Source organism: Cervus canadensis, chromosome 20 (assembly GCF_019320065.1).
Source record: "Cervus canadensis isolate Bull #8, Minnesota chromosome 20, ASM1932006v1, whole genome shotgun sequence".
NCBI classification, from domain to species: domain Eukaryota; kingdom Metazoa; phylum Chordata; class Mammalia; order Artiodactyla; family Cervidae; genus Cervus; species Cervus canadensis.
Genome location: NC_057405.1, coordinates 2,899,997 through 2,911,329, shown reverse-complemented (window position 1 = coordinate 2,911,329; position 11,333 = coordinate 2,899,997).

Below are 11,333 nucleotides of genomic sequence, written 5' to 3'. Positions count from 1 at the left end.
CAGTTCACATCTGTGGTATCAGAATCTGCATGTTAACAAGATCTCCAGAGACTGAATACATTTAAATTTAAGGTACACTCTGCCTTAGAGACCAGAGAAGGCAATGGCAACCCACTGCAGTGTTCTTGCCTGGAGAATCCCAGGGCCGGGGGAGCCTGGTGGGCTGCCGTCTGTGGGGTCGCACAGAGTCGGGCACGGCTGAAGCGACTTAGCAGCAGCAGCCTTAGAGACCATCTCACCAGTTTTCAAATGGAAAAACAGAAATCGGGATTTTAAGGGTGATTTTCTCCCTCAAGCTCTAATAGGCACGGGAGGCAGAGACTGGGTAAGAAGAAAGGTTTCTGACTCTGCTGGTGGTTCCAGCATTGCTCACCACTTCACAGCCTGGTTCTCTAGCTTTTGGCTGTGAGATTTAGGACAAGTTACTGACCCCCTCTGAGCCTGTCTGCTCATCTATGAAATGTCTGCCTCACAGAACTGGGAGGTTTAACTCAAATCAGAAAATCTCCAAGCATTTTGTGCAAGGCACTGTTCGCATGAAAAGGCTTATTATTCTCTGATGGAGAGGCAGACAGTGTTCTGCATAATTTAGACAGTAGAGGGAAGTTTTTTACTGCACACAGAAGCAGATTCTTATTTATATCTCTAAAAATCTTCGTGCCTTGACAGTAATGTTTAGAAGACAGTTTTTTTTCCCTTTTAATTTTTCATATTTTCCAGTAAAAATACTTAAATAAACTGCCGGCGCAGGTGCTCTGCTAGTTACTCTTAATCATCTCGATGGCTAGGCTTATCTGTGTTAATATGAATTTGATGAACCGGGGCCAAACTCACCCTTTGAAATTGGCACCCACGTGTGGAATGGAAGAACCTGACTCACTGACCTACTTTCTCGGCCACCAAAACCCGGTGAGGCTGCATTTCCTAGTGTTCTGCGCCATCTAGTGGCCAAATATGGTACAGGCATCAATTTTCAGATCAGGGAAATAAGTTCTACAGTAGTTTGTCTATTAACATAAACGCATCCAAATTCTCACTATTGAGGAGAAATGATCGAATATATATATCTTTAATACTGTTTGTTATATGCAATAATAGGCCTCAGTTCAGTTCAGTCTCTCAGTCGTGTCCTACTCTTTGCGACCCCATGAATCGCAGCACGCCAGGCCTCCCTGTCCATCACCAACTCCTGGAGTTTGCTCAAACTCATGTCCATCAAGTCGGTGATGCCATCCAACCATCTCATCCTCTGTCATCCCCTTCTCCTCCCATCTTCAATCTTTCCCAGCATCAGGGTCTTTTCCAATGAGTCAGTTCTTCACATCAGGTGGAGTTTCAGCTTCAGCATCAGTCCTTCCAATGAATATTCAGGACTGATTTCCTTTAGGATGGACTGGTTGGATCTCCTTGCAGTCCAGGGGACTCTCAGGAGTCTTCTCTAACACCACAGTTCAAAAGCATCAATTCTTCGGTGGTCAGCTTTCTTTATGGTCCAACTCTCACATCCATACGTAATTATTGGAAAAACCATAGCTATGATTAGATGGACCTTTGTTGGCAAAGTAATGTCTCTGCTTTTCAATATGCTACCTAGGTTGGTTATAGCTTTTCTTCCAAGAAGGAAGCGTCTTTTAATTTCATGGCTGCAGTCACCATCTGCAGCGATTTAGGAGCTCAAAAAGATAAATTCTGTCACTGTTTCCACTGTCTCCCCATCTATTTGCCATGAAGTGATGGGACCAGATGCCATGATCTTAGTTTTCTGAATGTTGAGTTTTAAGCCGACTTTTTCAGTCTCCTCTTTCACTTTCATCAAGAGGCTCTTTAGTTCTTCTTCGCTTTCTGCCAGAATGGTGGTGTCATCTGCATCTCTGAGGTTATTGATATTTCTCCCAACTTGATTCCAGCTTGGGCTTCCTCCAACCCAGAGTTTCTCATGATGTACTCTGCATATAAGTTAAATAAGCAGGGTGACACTATACAGCCTTGACGTACTCTATTTCCTATTTGGAACAGTTGTTCCATGTCCAGTTCTAACTGTTGCTTCCTGACCTGCATACAGGTTTCTCAAGAGACAGGTCAGGTGGTCTGATATTCCCATCTCTTTAAGAATGTTCCACAGTTTGTTGTGGTCCACACAGTCGAAAGCTTTGGCGTAGTCAATAAAGTAGAAATAGATGTTTTTCTGGAACTCTCTTGCTTTTTTGATGATCCAGTGGCTGTTGGCAATTTGATCTCTGGTTCCTCTGCCTTTTCTAAAACCAACTTGAACATCTGGAAGTTCATGGTTCACATATTGCTAAAGCCTGTCTTGGATAATTTTGAGCATTACTTTACTAGCGTGTGAGATGAGTGCAATTGTGCGTTTGAGCATTCTTTGGCATTGCCTTTCTTTGGGACTGGAATGAAAACTGGCCTTTTCTAGTCCTGTGGTCACTGCTGAGTTTTCCAAATTTGCTGGCATAATAATAGGCTTAGGATTCTTATAAATGTACCATACTAATGCGAGGCGATAATGAGGAAACTGTTGGGAGGGAGAGAATTCTGTATTTTCAGCTCAATTTTCTGTAAACATAAAATAGTTCTAAAAAATAAAGCCAATTGATTAAAAAAATAGGCTTAGGATTCTTGTTGCTAGTTGGAAAGTTGGCAACTTTCTGGTTTGGGAAGAAAAACTAGGGTCATTTTTGATGCTTCTGTTGATGAAAAAAATGAATCAATAATCAATCTAAGAAAGAAATAGAAAAAAAAGAAATCTAAAATTTTATTCCAGTCAACCTGAGGGTTTATAAGCCGGGAGACAGTTTTTCAAGTAGCTCTGAGGTCGATTCTCTTTTTAGATGTCAAAGCACGAGTATAGAAGTTTTTGAGACAAAAAGTTCTGTATCAAAGTGACATTCTGACAGTTTAAGTAGTCCGACAAGGTGAGTAGTGGGTCACCGTGGTCTCTTAGAGGATTAAGGAAAAAATATCATCTCCTAAGGGGTTACTTGCTGGTGCCAGGAGGGAATTACTTTTTTTTTTTGGTGAGTAGGCATTCCTGTGTCTTCTAAGGGGACCCAGTTAAAGCAGAAGGCACGTGTATAATGCACTCTAAAGGGTGGGAGAGTGGCTCAAATGGCAGAGAAACTTTTGTTAAAATATTCTTGTCTTGCTTTAAAATAATTTTATTTCATCACTTCATTTGTGTGATATGTCCAGTCTGTCATCAAACCCTAAAATTTTATTTCTCAAGACATTAGCCATTGTCAGGGAGAAAGACATTTTCCTCTACCCTTCTAGGTTCTTCTGCTTGATCTAAGAATTAAATTGACATGAAGGTGAAAAGCGTTAGTCGCTCAGTTGTGTCTGACTCTTTTGTGACCCCGAGGACTGTAACCCACCAGGCTCCTCTGTCCACAGGATTTCCCGGACAAGAATACAGGAGTGGGTTGCCATTCCCTTCTCCAAGGGATTTTCCTGACCCGGGGATTGAACCTGGGTTTCCTGCATTGGCAGGCATGTTCTTTACCACTGAGCCAGTAGGGAAGCCCTGATATGAGAAAGACTAATAGGAGACAATCAGTTTCATAACATGTCTACCTGGGAGAGACCCAGGAAAACCGAGTAACTCACCACAATGGCCAACACCACTAATGAACCTTAATACTATCTTAACACAGTCCCTTGGACCGCAAGATCAAACCAGTCAGTCCTAAAGGAAATCAACCCTGAATATTCATTAGAAGGACTGATGCTGAAGCTAAAGCTCCAATATTTTGGTCACTTGACGTGCAGAGCTGACTCACTGGAGAAGACCCTGATGCTGGGAAAGATGGAGGGCAGGAGGAGAAGGGGACGACAGAGGAAGAGACGGGTGGATGGCATCACAGACTCAATGGACACGAGTTTGAGACAGTGAAGATGAAGGGAGCCTGGCATGCTGCAGTCCACGGGGTCTCAAAGAGTCAGACGTGACTCAGGACAACAACAATACTATCTTCGTTTAAAGACAAGAGATGTTTGGGGTAGTGGGTTGGGACCTCAGAAGGGAGAAAGACAATTGACATGGAGGTAAAAGAAAACAAAACAAAAAACGAAAGCAAATATTTGGTAAATAAATGCTTGCCCAGGCCATGGAGAAACAATGGGATTCAGAGTGGACCTGATCTCTAGAGAGTTTTCCCTGCACATGTAACCCATAGTCTTTGCAGATATTGCTAGAGATAGCTGTATTTGGGAACAGGTCTTATATCTAAATTCTTTTTTAGGCAGTTAGGGGGAAGGTCCAAGTTTCTTCCAAGGCCTTCAGGCCTTCATTGTTTTTAGCTTGAAGTAACGCACCTGCCAAAGAGATGTTTTTAAGGCAGAGACTTAAATCTCCATAACAAACCTTACCTTTTACTGTGTGTTTCCTGGTAACCTCCCAAAACTGGCCTCTGTTTTGGTCCGGGTGCGGGTTGGAAAAGAACTTCCAGACATGAGACAGAATGAGAGGGAAATAAAGTTTATTAGAGTGGGAGACGCTGTAAGAACAGCGGGCCAGCTCAAGGGAGAACCGACGTTGAACAAGGGTCCTTAGTCCACTTGTATACCCAGGGTACAAGGAGTGGGACAGAGGTCTTGCAGGTCATGTGCTGATTGGATGAGGCATGCATACTGGAGGGGGGAAGAGTGGAGCAAATACCTCCTCCCTCTGGGGCAGGAGGGGAGGCAGGTTATACTGTTCCACTAATAGCTACAGCGTGGGGGAGGGACGGACAGTGAGGGTCTGGGGGTTCTGTTCCTGCATTCCAAGACCCTCCTTGGTTTCATCTGCTCTTTTGTCCTGGGGTCACCACATTCCTCCCTCTCGTTAATTTTAGGGCCAATTCTATCTACCTACTTCCCTTCTCAGGCATTTGGGAACCCGGTCTCAGGGGAAAAGGGGCGATGACCGCTCTGACTTCAGGCTGAGCGGGGGCGTCGTGGGGCTCTGGGTCCCCTCTGCCTGCTCTCTGCCAGGGCGCATTTACGGAGGGAGAGGAGAGTCCCGGATGATAAGGCGGCTTGTTTCAGCATTGTCTAGGTGTTTGTTGGTCAGGGAATATTCTTGTCATACCACCACCGGGAGATGTGTTGTATTCTAGAAGAAACAAGCTTTACAAGAAAGTTAGAGGTACGCAGCCCAAAGATGAACAGAAGTAGAGAAGCTGCTCAGGGGCTGCCAGGAGAACCAGGGCCAGATATTGGTTCGTGACCTTAGTGTTTCTCTAGGTATGAGGAGATGCGAGAATTTGGGCTCATAAAATCTTTACCTGAAAACATCGGACTATCTGAAGGCTGGTTCTTGTGGGTTTTTCCCAGAGCACAGAGTGCCTTATTTCTGATCTCCACCCTGAACTCCTTTCAGGGGATGTTGAAGGGCAGCAGCTTCCAGTGGTCACGAAGTAATCCTCCTGGGGCAGCTGGAAAGCGCCTTCTTCCAGTCATCAGGGTCCTTTCACAGCCCCATATTCGACCACGCTTTGGGGCATTTCATGGTCACTGTGTCCCAAGGTGCTGGGAAGGCTCATTCCCAGGTCTACCGAAGAGTCCATTGACAGGCCACTCAGCGTGCTGTTACTAGACCAGGCCTTGTGAGTGGCAAAAGTCTCTGGACCATACCTGTCTTACTAGCCTCTTGGTCCAGAAAAATATTCCTTCTTGTTGCCTCTTCCCATATCTAGAGTTACTTTGTTACAATCATTGATCTCATAGGGAACTGCATGTCAGCATTTTTTTCCATTTATCTTTATTAGTTGGAGGCTAATTACTTTACAATATTGAAGTGGTTTTTGCCATACATTGACATGAATCAGCCATGGATTTACATGTGTTCCCCATCCCGATCCCCCCTCCCGCCTCCCTCTCCATCCCATCCCTCTGGGTCTTCCCAGTGCACCAGTCTCATGCATCCAGCCTGGGCTGGTGATCTGTTTCACCCTTGATAGTATACTTGTTTCAATGCTGTTCTCTCTGAACATCCCACCCTCGCCTTCTCCCAGCATATCAGCATTTTATCACATGCTCAGTTACACATTTGGTAATGTAAAAAACAATCTTCTGAAACAAGAGACATAGAAAATAGTAGAGCTAGCAGTTATTAGTAAGGTCACATGTGAGAATCTAAGTCGAGAACTTTAATTAGGTATAGCCCAGGTCATCTGACTTCATTTGTTAAATGACTATAGCCTGGTGTTAATCTCCTGGTTGTACATCATGGAGCATCTGATCTTTATCTGAAGATTGGTTACTGAGATAAGCTTTAGAAACAAACTTAAAAGTGTCTTTTGAAATAACTTAATTAATTAAACATTTTAGCAATATAACATAACAACAAGGAACTGTCTCAGAAGTGAATCTTAGTAAACACTAGACCTTAACTAACAAAACTAGAAACTTAGTTTAACAATTAACAAAACTTAGTCTTCAATGAAACATGATTTTTTTCATGATGAGGGCATTAACCCTGTAGCCAGGGAAGGCTTTAACCCATCAAATAAAAATGAGGTTTGTTAGGGAGCTGGGAAAAGCCAAGCTGTCTTGGATTTCCCATAACCCTGACTTTTTGATTTACAGCTATCCTTCACCCATTTTTAAATCCCCAATTTAGGAGTAGACTGTTGCCATGTTTTAAGGACATCAGGATAGCAAAAGTCTAATTGTGAGGGCTTATTTTTTGTAGACGCAGAATGAACTTTTTCTACATGTACCGTAATCTTAAATAATGCTTACTTACTTTACCAAAGTAACAAAATATTAAAAATATATATATAAATCACTTAAAGGCAAAGAAATTCATAATCTGTTACTGAAAGCTTCTAAGCTTTCTAAGAAAGCTTTGTTCTCTTAACACAGAGCAGACTAAATTCCAGTCTGGTATCAGTTTACCAGATAACAAACAAACAAAATTTGTTTATCAGTTAATCTTAGAAAAGTCTTTTCCATAAATCTTGAAGAACTAGCAGTACTTTTCTAAAGGCATGAGAATGAAACCATAGAAGGCAAGTTTAAAATCTAATTAAATTGTATAAATGCTGGAGAGGGTGTGGAGAAAAGGGAACCCTCTTACACTGTTGGTGGGAATGCAAACTAGTACAGCCACTATGGAGAACAGTGTGGAGATTTCTTAAAAAACTGGAAATAGAACTGCCATATGACACAGCAATCCCACTTCTGGGCATACACACTGAGGAAACCAGATCTGAAAGAGACACGTGCACCCCAATGTTCATCGCGGCACTGTTTATAATAGCCAGGACATGGAAGCAACCTAGATGCCCATCAGCAGATGAATGGATAAGGAAGCTGTGGTACATATACACCATGGAATATTACTCAGCCGTTAAAAAGAATTCATTTGAACCAGTCCTAATGAGATGGATGAAACTGGAGCCCCTTATACAGAGTGAAGTAAGCCAGAAAGATAAAGAACATTACAGCATACTAACACATATATATGGAATTTAGAAAGATGGTAATGATAACCCTATATGCAAAACAGAAAAAGAGACACAGAAATACAGAACAGACTTTTGAACTCTGTGGGAGAATGTGAGGGCGGGATATTTCAAAAGAACAGCATGTATACTATCTATGGTGAAACAGATCACCAGCCCAGGTGGGATGCATGAGACAAGTGCTCGGGCCTGGTGCACTGGGAAGACCCAGAGGAACTCGGGGTGGAGAGGGGTGGGAGGGGGCGGGTATGGGAATACGTGTAAATCTATGGCTGATCATATTCAATGTATGACAAAACCCACTGAAATGTTGTGAAGTAATTAGCCTCCAACTAATAAAAAAAAAAAAAAGAAAGAAAGAAAAGAAAAAAAAAATAAAACACTTTGATAGCAAAAAAAAAAAAAAAACTAATTAAATTGTAATCGACAAAGTAGCCTGATCATTGCTGTGACTTGTAACACTTTAACATGATAACTAGAATTATAACTGACAACATTTTACATATCGGGACCTATCATATTTTCATGAATTTCACATAAATTCTAGGATATCTGTATAAGTAACATCAACCATACAATTTAACCTGAGAAGATTCAGGTTGAATCCGAATCTTTAAGTATTTGTTAAATCCTCTAACAATACTTCCCATGTAATTTAACATGTCAAATGAACTTAGGTAGTTTAATAACTTTTTGGCATGTTTCAGGGGCCCTCTGAAGCATCCCAAAGTTAGCTAGAAGTCAAATGATTTAGGAAGTGTTTTCAATAAATATCAAAAGGGTTTATAACACTCAGAGAGGATCATATAAGTCACTATGAAACAATAGTTACTCACTTAGCCAAAGTTAACAAAGAAGATTTCAAAGGTAAACATAGAACAGATTACTTCAGAGGTAAAGAAACTTAAAATCCATTATGAAAGGCAGTTCAACATCTTAAGAAAACTTGTATTTATACACAAAACTCTTTCCTTGGAGTCCACTTTCCATAAAACCTTCTTATCGCTTTCTGTACCCATTTGTTCTCCCATCCTGAAACAGCCACCTGTAAGTCAAACCTACTTCCTTTTCCCTTCATAAAAGGTAATTTCATCTCATACCTTCTTTACTGAAAACACACATTGTAGTTTCCTTAAGCAACCAAGAACTGACCTTTGTATAAACATTCTATACATTGGTGAACATAAATACCAATGACAATTTCTAAAAAAAAAAAATTTGCTTTTTTATCGAGAACATCTCAGGATGGCATTGAGAGAGTCATTTCCTAGGCAGGTTGATAAGAAGTCTAGGGGTCCCCAAGGAGAGAGGGGTCTGGCATTCTCAAGGAGGAAGAAAGGACAAACCTCTTTTCCTCTACATTCCTTAGGATTATATAACAATGATGTATCCTGCCTGAGGACAGTCTCTGGATTAAACCTTCTGGCTAATCCTGTTATTTTAAAATGTAAATTATGGGAGTAGGTCTGGTGAGGCCTTTACAACCTCCAGACATTCTTTGGATTCACTGGAGAGTATATAACTCCATTGCTAACAATAGCAAGCGGGTACTCCTTCTGCCCCTTCTGATGTCTATGTCAGAAGCTTTCTCTATATCCTTTATACTTTAATAAAACTTAATTACACAAAAGCTCTGAGCAATCAAGCCTCGTCTCTGGCCCAGGATCGGATTCTTCTCCTCCGGAGGCCAAGAATCCCAGGGTCTTTTCGAGGTTCAGCAACAATCTTTCAGCATCAAGCTTTGTTCATTAGTAGTCCAAAGTCTCTTCAGTTTCTGTGTGAGAGGAAGTTAGTGTTAGTAGCGAATGTTTCAGAATCTTATTTTATTTGGAGATGGCCTAGCTCTTCAATAAACTTTTGTCACTTAGCTTAGCACTACCCTTCAGGTTACCAAAGTCTACAGAGACTGTTTTACACAGACATTTCTAAAGTATAATTATTCTTAATAGAGTTTGTCCAAAAGCTCATATCTCATTTACATTTTTTTTTGAAGTTTCTTCACTGGAGTTACTTTCCTTGCTGACAAACTTGTAACAGATATAACAATATAACAATATTTAACTTATAATAAACCTAGCACAATGAAAATAAGCTTAATGTTAACGGCTCTTAGATATGTCTATACTAGACATGTCTAATTAGATTAGCAAACAAACATTAATATTAGATATTTAATATCGAGTATTTCCCAGTTTCTGTGAATCTGAAATTCATTTAGGTTAATTTCTCTTGTATTTAGAATTGTCTGATTTGTAAGTGCTTACTTTTGTTTAGGCCAATTAAATCAGAACTCATTTATAACTTCAGCAATATTAAAAAAAAAAACCCAAAAGACACACACTGAGACATACATAAATCCAGACAGACAGACAGAGATCTCATAGTTTCCCACTTGATAATTAAAGTGTCTCTTTGACTCCCCCCCACCCCTTTTTTGAAGTTCCAATTTGCCCAAGGCTGAGGTCTCAGGCAAAGTGGGCTGTGTGTTTCAGGGTCATGGAAAGGGTTAACTTCAAGCTTTTCCTTAGGCAGGCTTTTTAACAAGCTAGTTGTTTTTAATTGCATATGCAAAAAGAATTGGTGTTGAAGCAGAGAGGAGAGTTTTTGATCCTTCAGGCTTTTGAATATAGGAGAAAGACCTGCACCAAAGGGAACCTCAGAATCCTCTCCTAGAGATCATATGGCTATGAAAGGTCGAGTACAGGTCATCTAAGAAATCTGATGGAGAGACACAGCGGGCAGGAGATGGGGAGGAAGGAAATTCTGAGTCCTTCCCCTGCTTTTGGCAAAAGCTGGTGCACCATTCAGAGGCCTTTTTTTTGGGGGGGGTGGTTTGCTCAGAGGCAACACCTAGGCTCCTGTCGATCAATCCGGACTGAAAAGGGAAAGAAGTGAGAGTGACCGGGAAGAAGGCTGAGGAATTCACCTTAGAATCCTATCGGGGAGGCGGTGGCCAGGGGGTGAGGTCTCTGATTTGAATATTTCTTGGCCTAGTCCTCAGTTGGAAAGAAGACACGGGAGAGCCCCTCACCCGTTAGGGCGGCAGCTACTGGGGCGCCCTGAGCAGTGGGGCCTCTGGAACACGCCAGGGGTGACCCTGGCCAGAGTGCCTTAGTTGCTTCCACAGCACCTGCCTGTTCGCAGAGGGTCCCTGTGAGAAAGGAGAAGTGAGGAGGTGGGGAAGAGACCCCAGGTCCCCGTTTTAGTCTTCTCTGGGCCACCAAAAATGTCATGGTCTGCGTGCAGGTTGGAAAAGAATTTCCAGACATGAGACAGAATGAGAGGGAAATAAAGTTTATTAGAATGGGAGACGTTGTTAGAACAGTGGGCCAGCTCAAGGGAGAACGGATGCTGAACAGGGGTCCTTAGTACGCTTTAATACCCAAGGAGAAGGAGGAAACGGGCAGAGCTGGACTCCATCTGAGGCCAGGCTGCGAACATTAGGCTACACGCATGGTCACCCTCCCAATGGACTCTGAACTTTGCGCCCAGTGTCTATAGAAAGGGCACACCAATGGGAAACCAGACCCCTTGGATGAAAGAGCCTCAGGACTTGGATTTGGACTCTCCGCTAATTATCTCTGTAACAGAACAAAGTCATAAATTCCATTATGTTTATTGGGATATGACCACAGTCCTATTGATAAGTGTCCTCTGTTTATCTAGTCTTGTGACACATGAATCATGGGTTAGCTTTGATCATATCTCTCTTTTACCTTGTCCAGACTAGTTTCAAGGAATTTGGGGAGGTGTGTTTGAGCAAGTACACTTAGGGTATTTAAGGTTTTCACAAAAACTGGTCGGAGTCCTTGGCTAAGAGGAGACTCTGCCTTGGGCCCGCCGGTGTAATAAACTGCACCCCACTATCTGCAT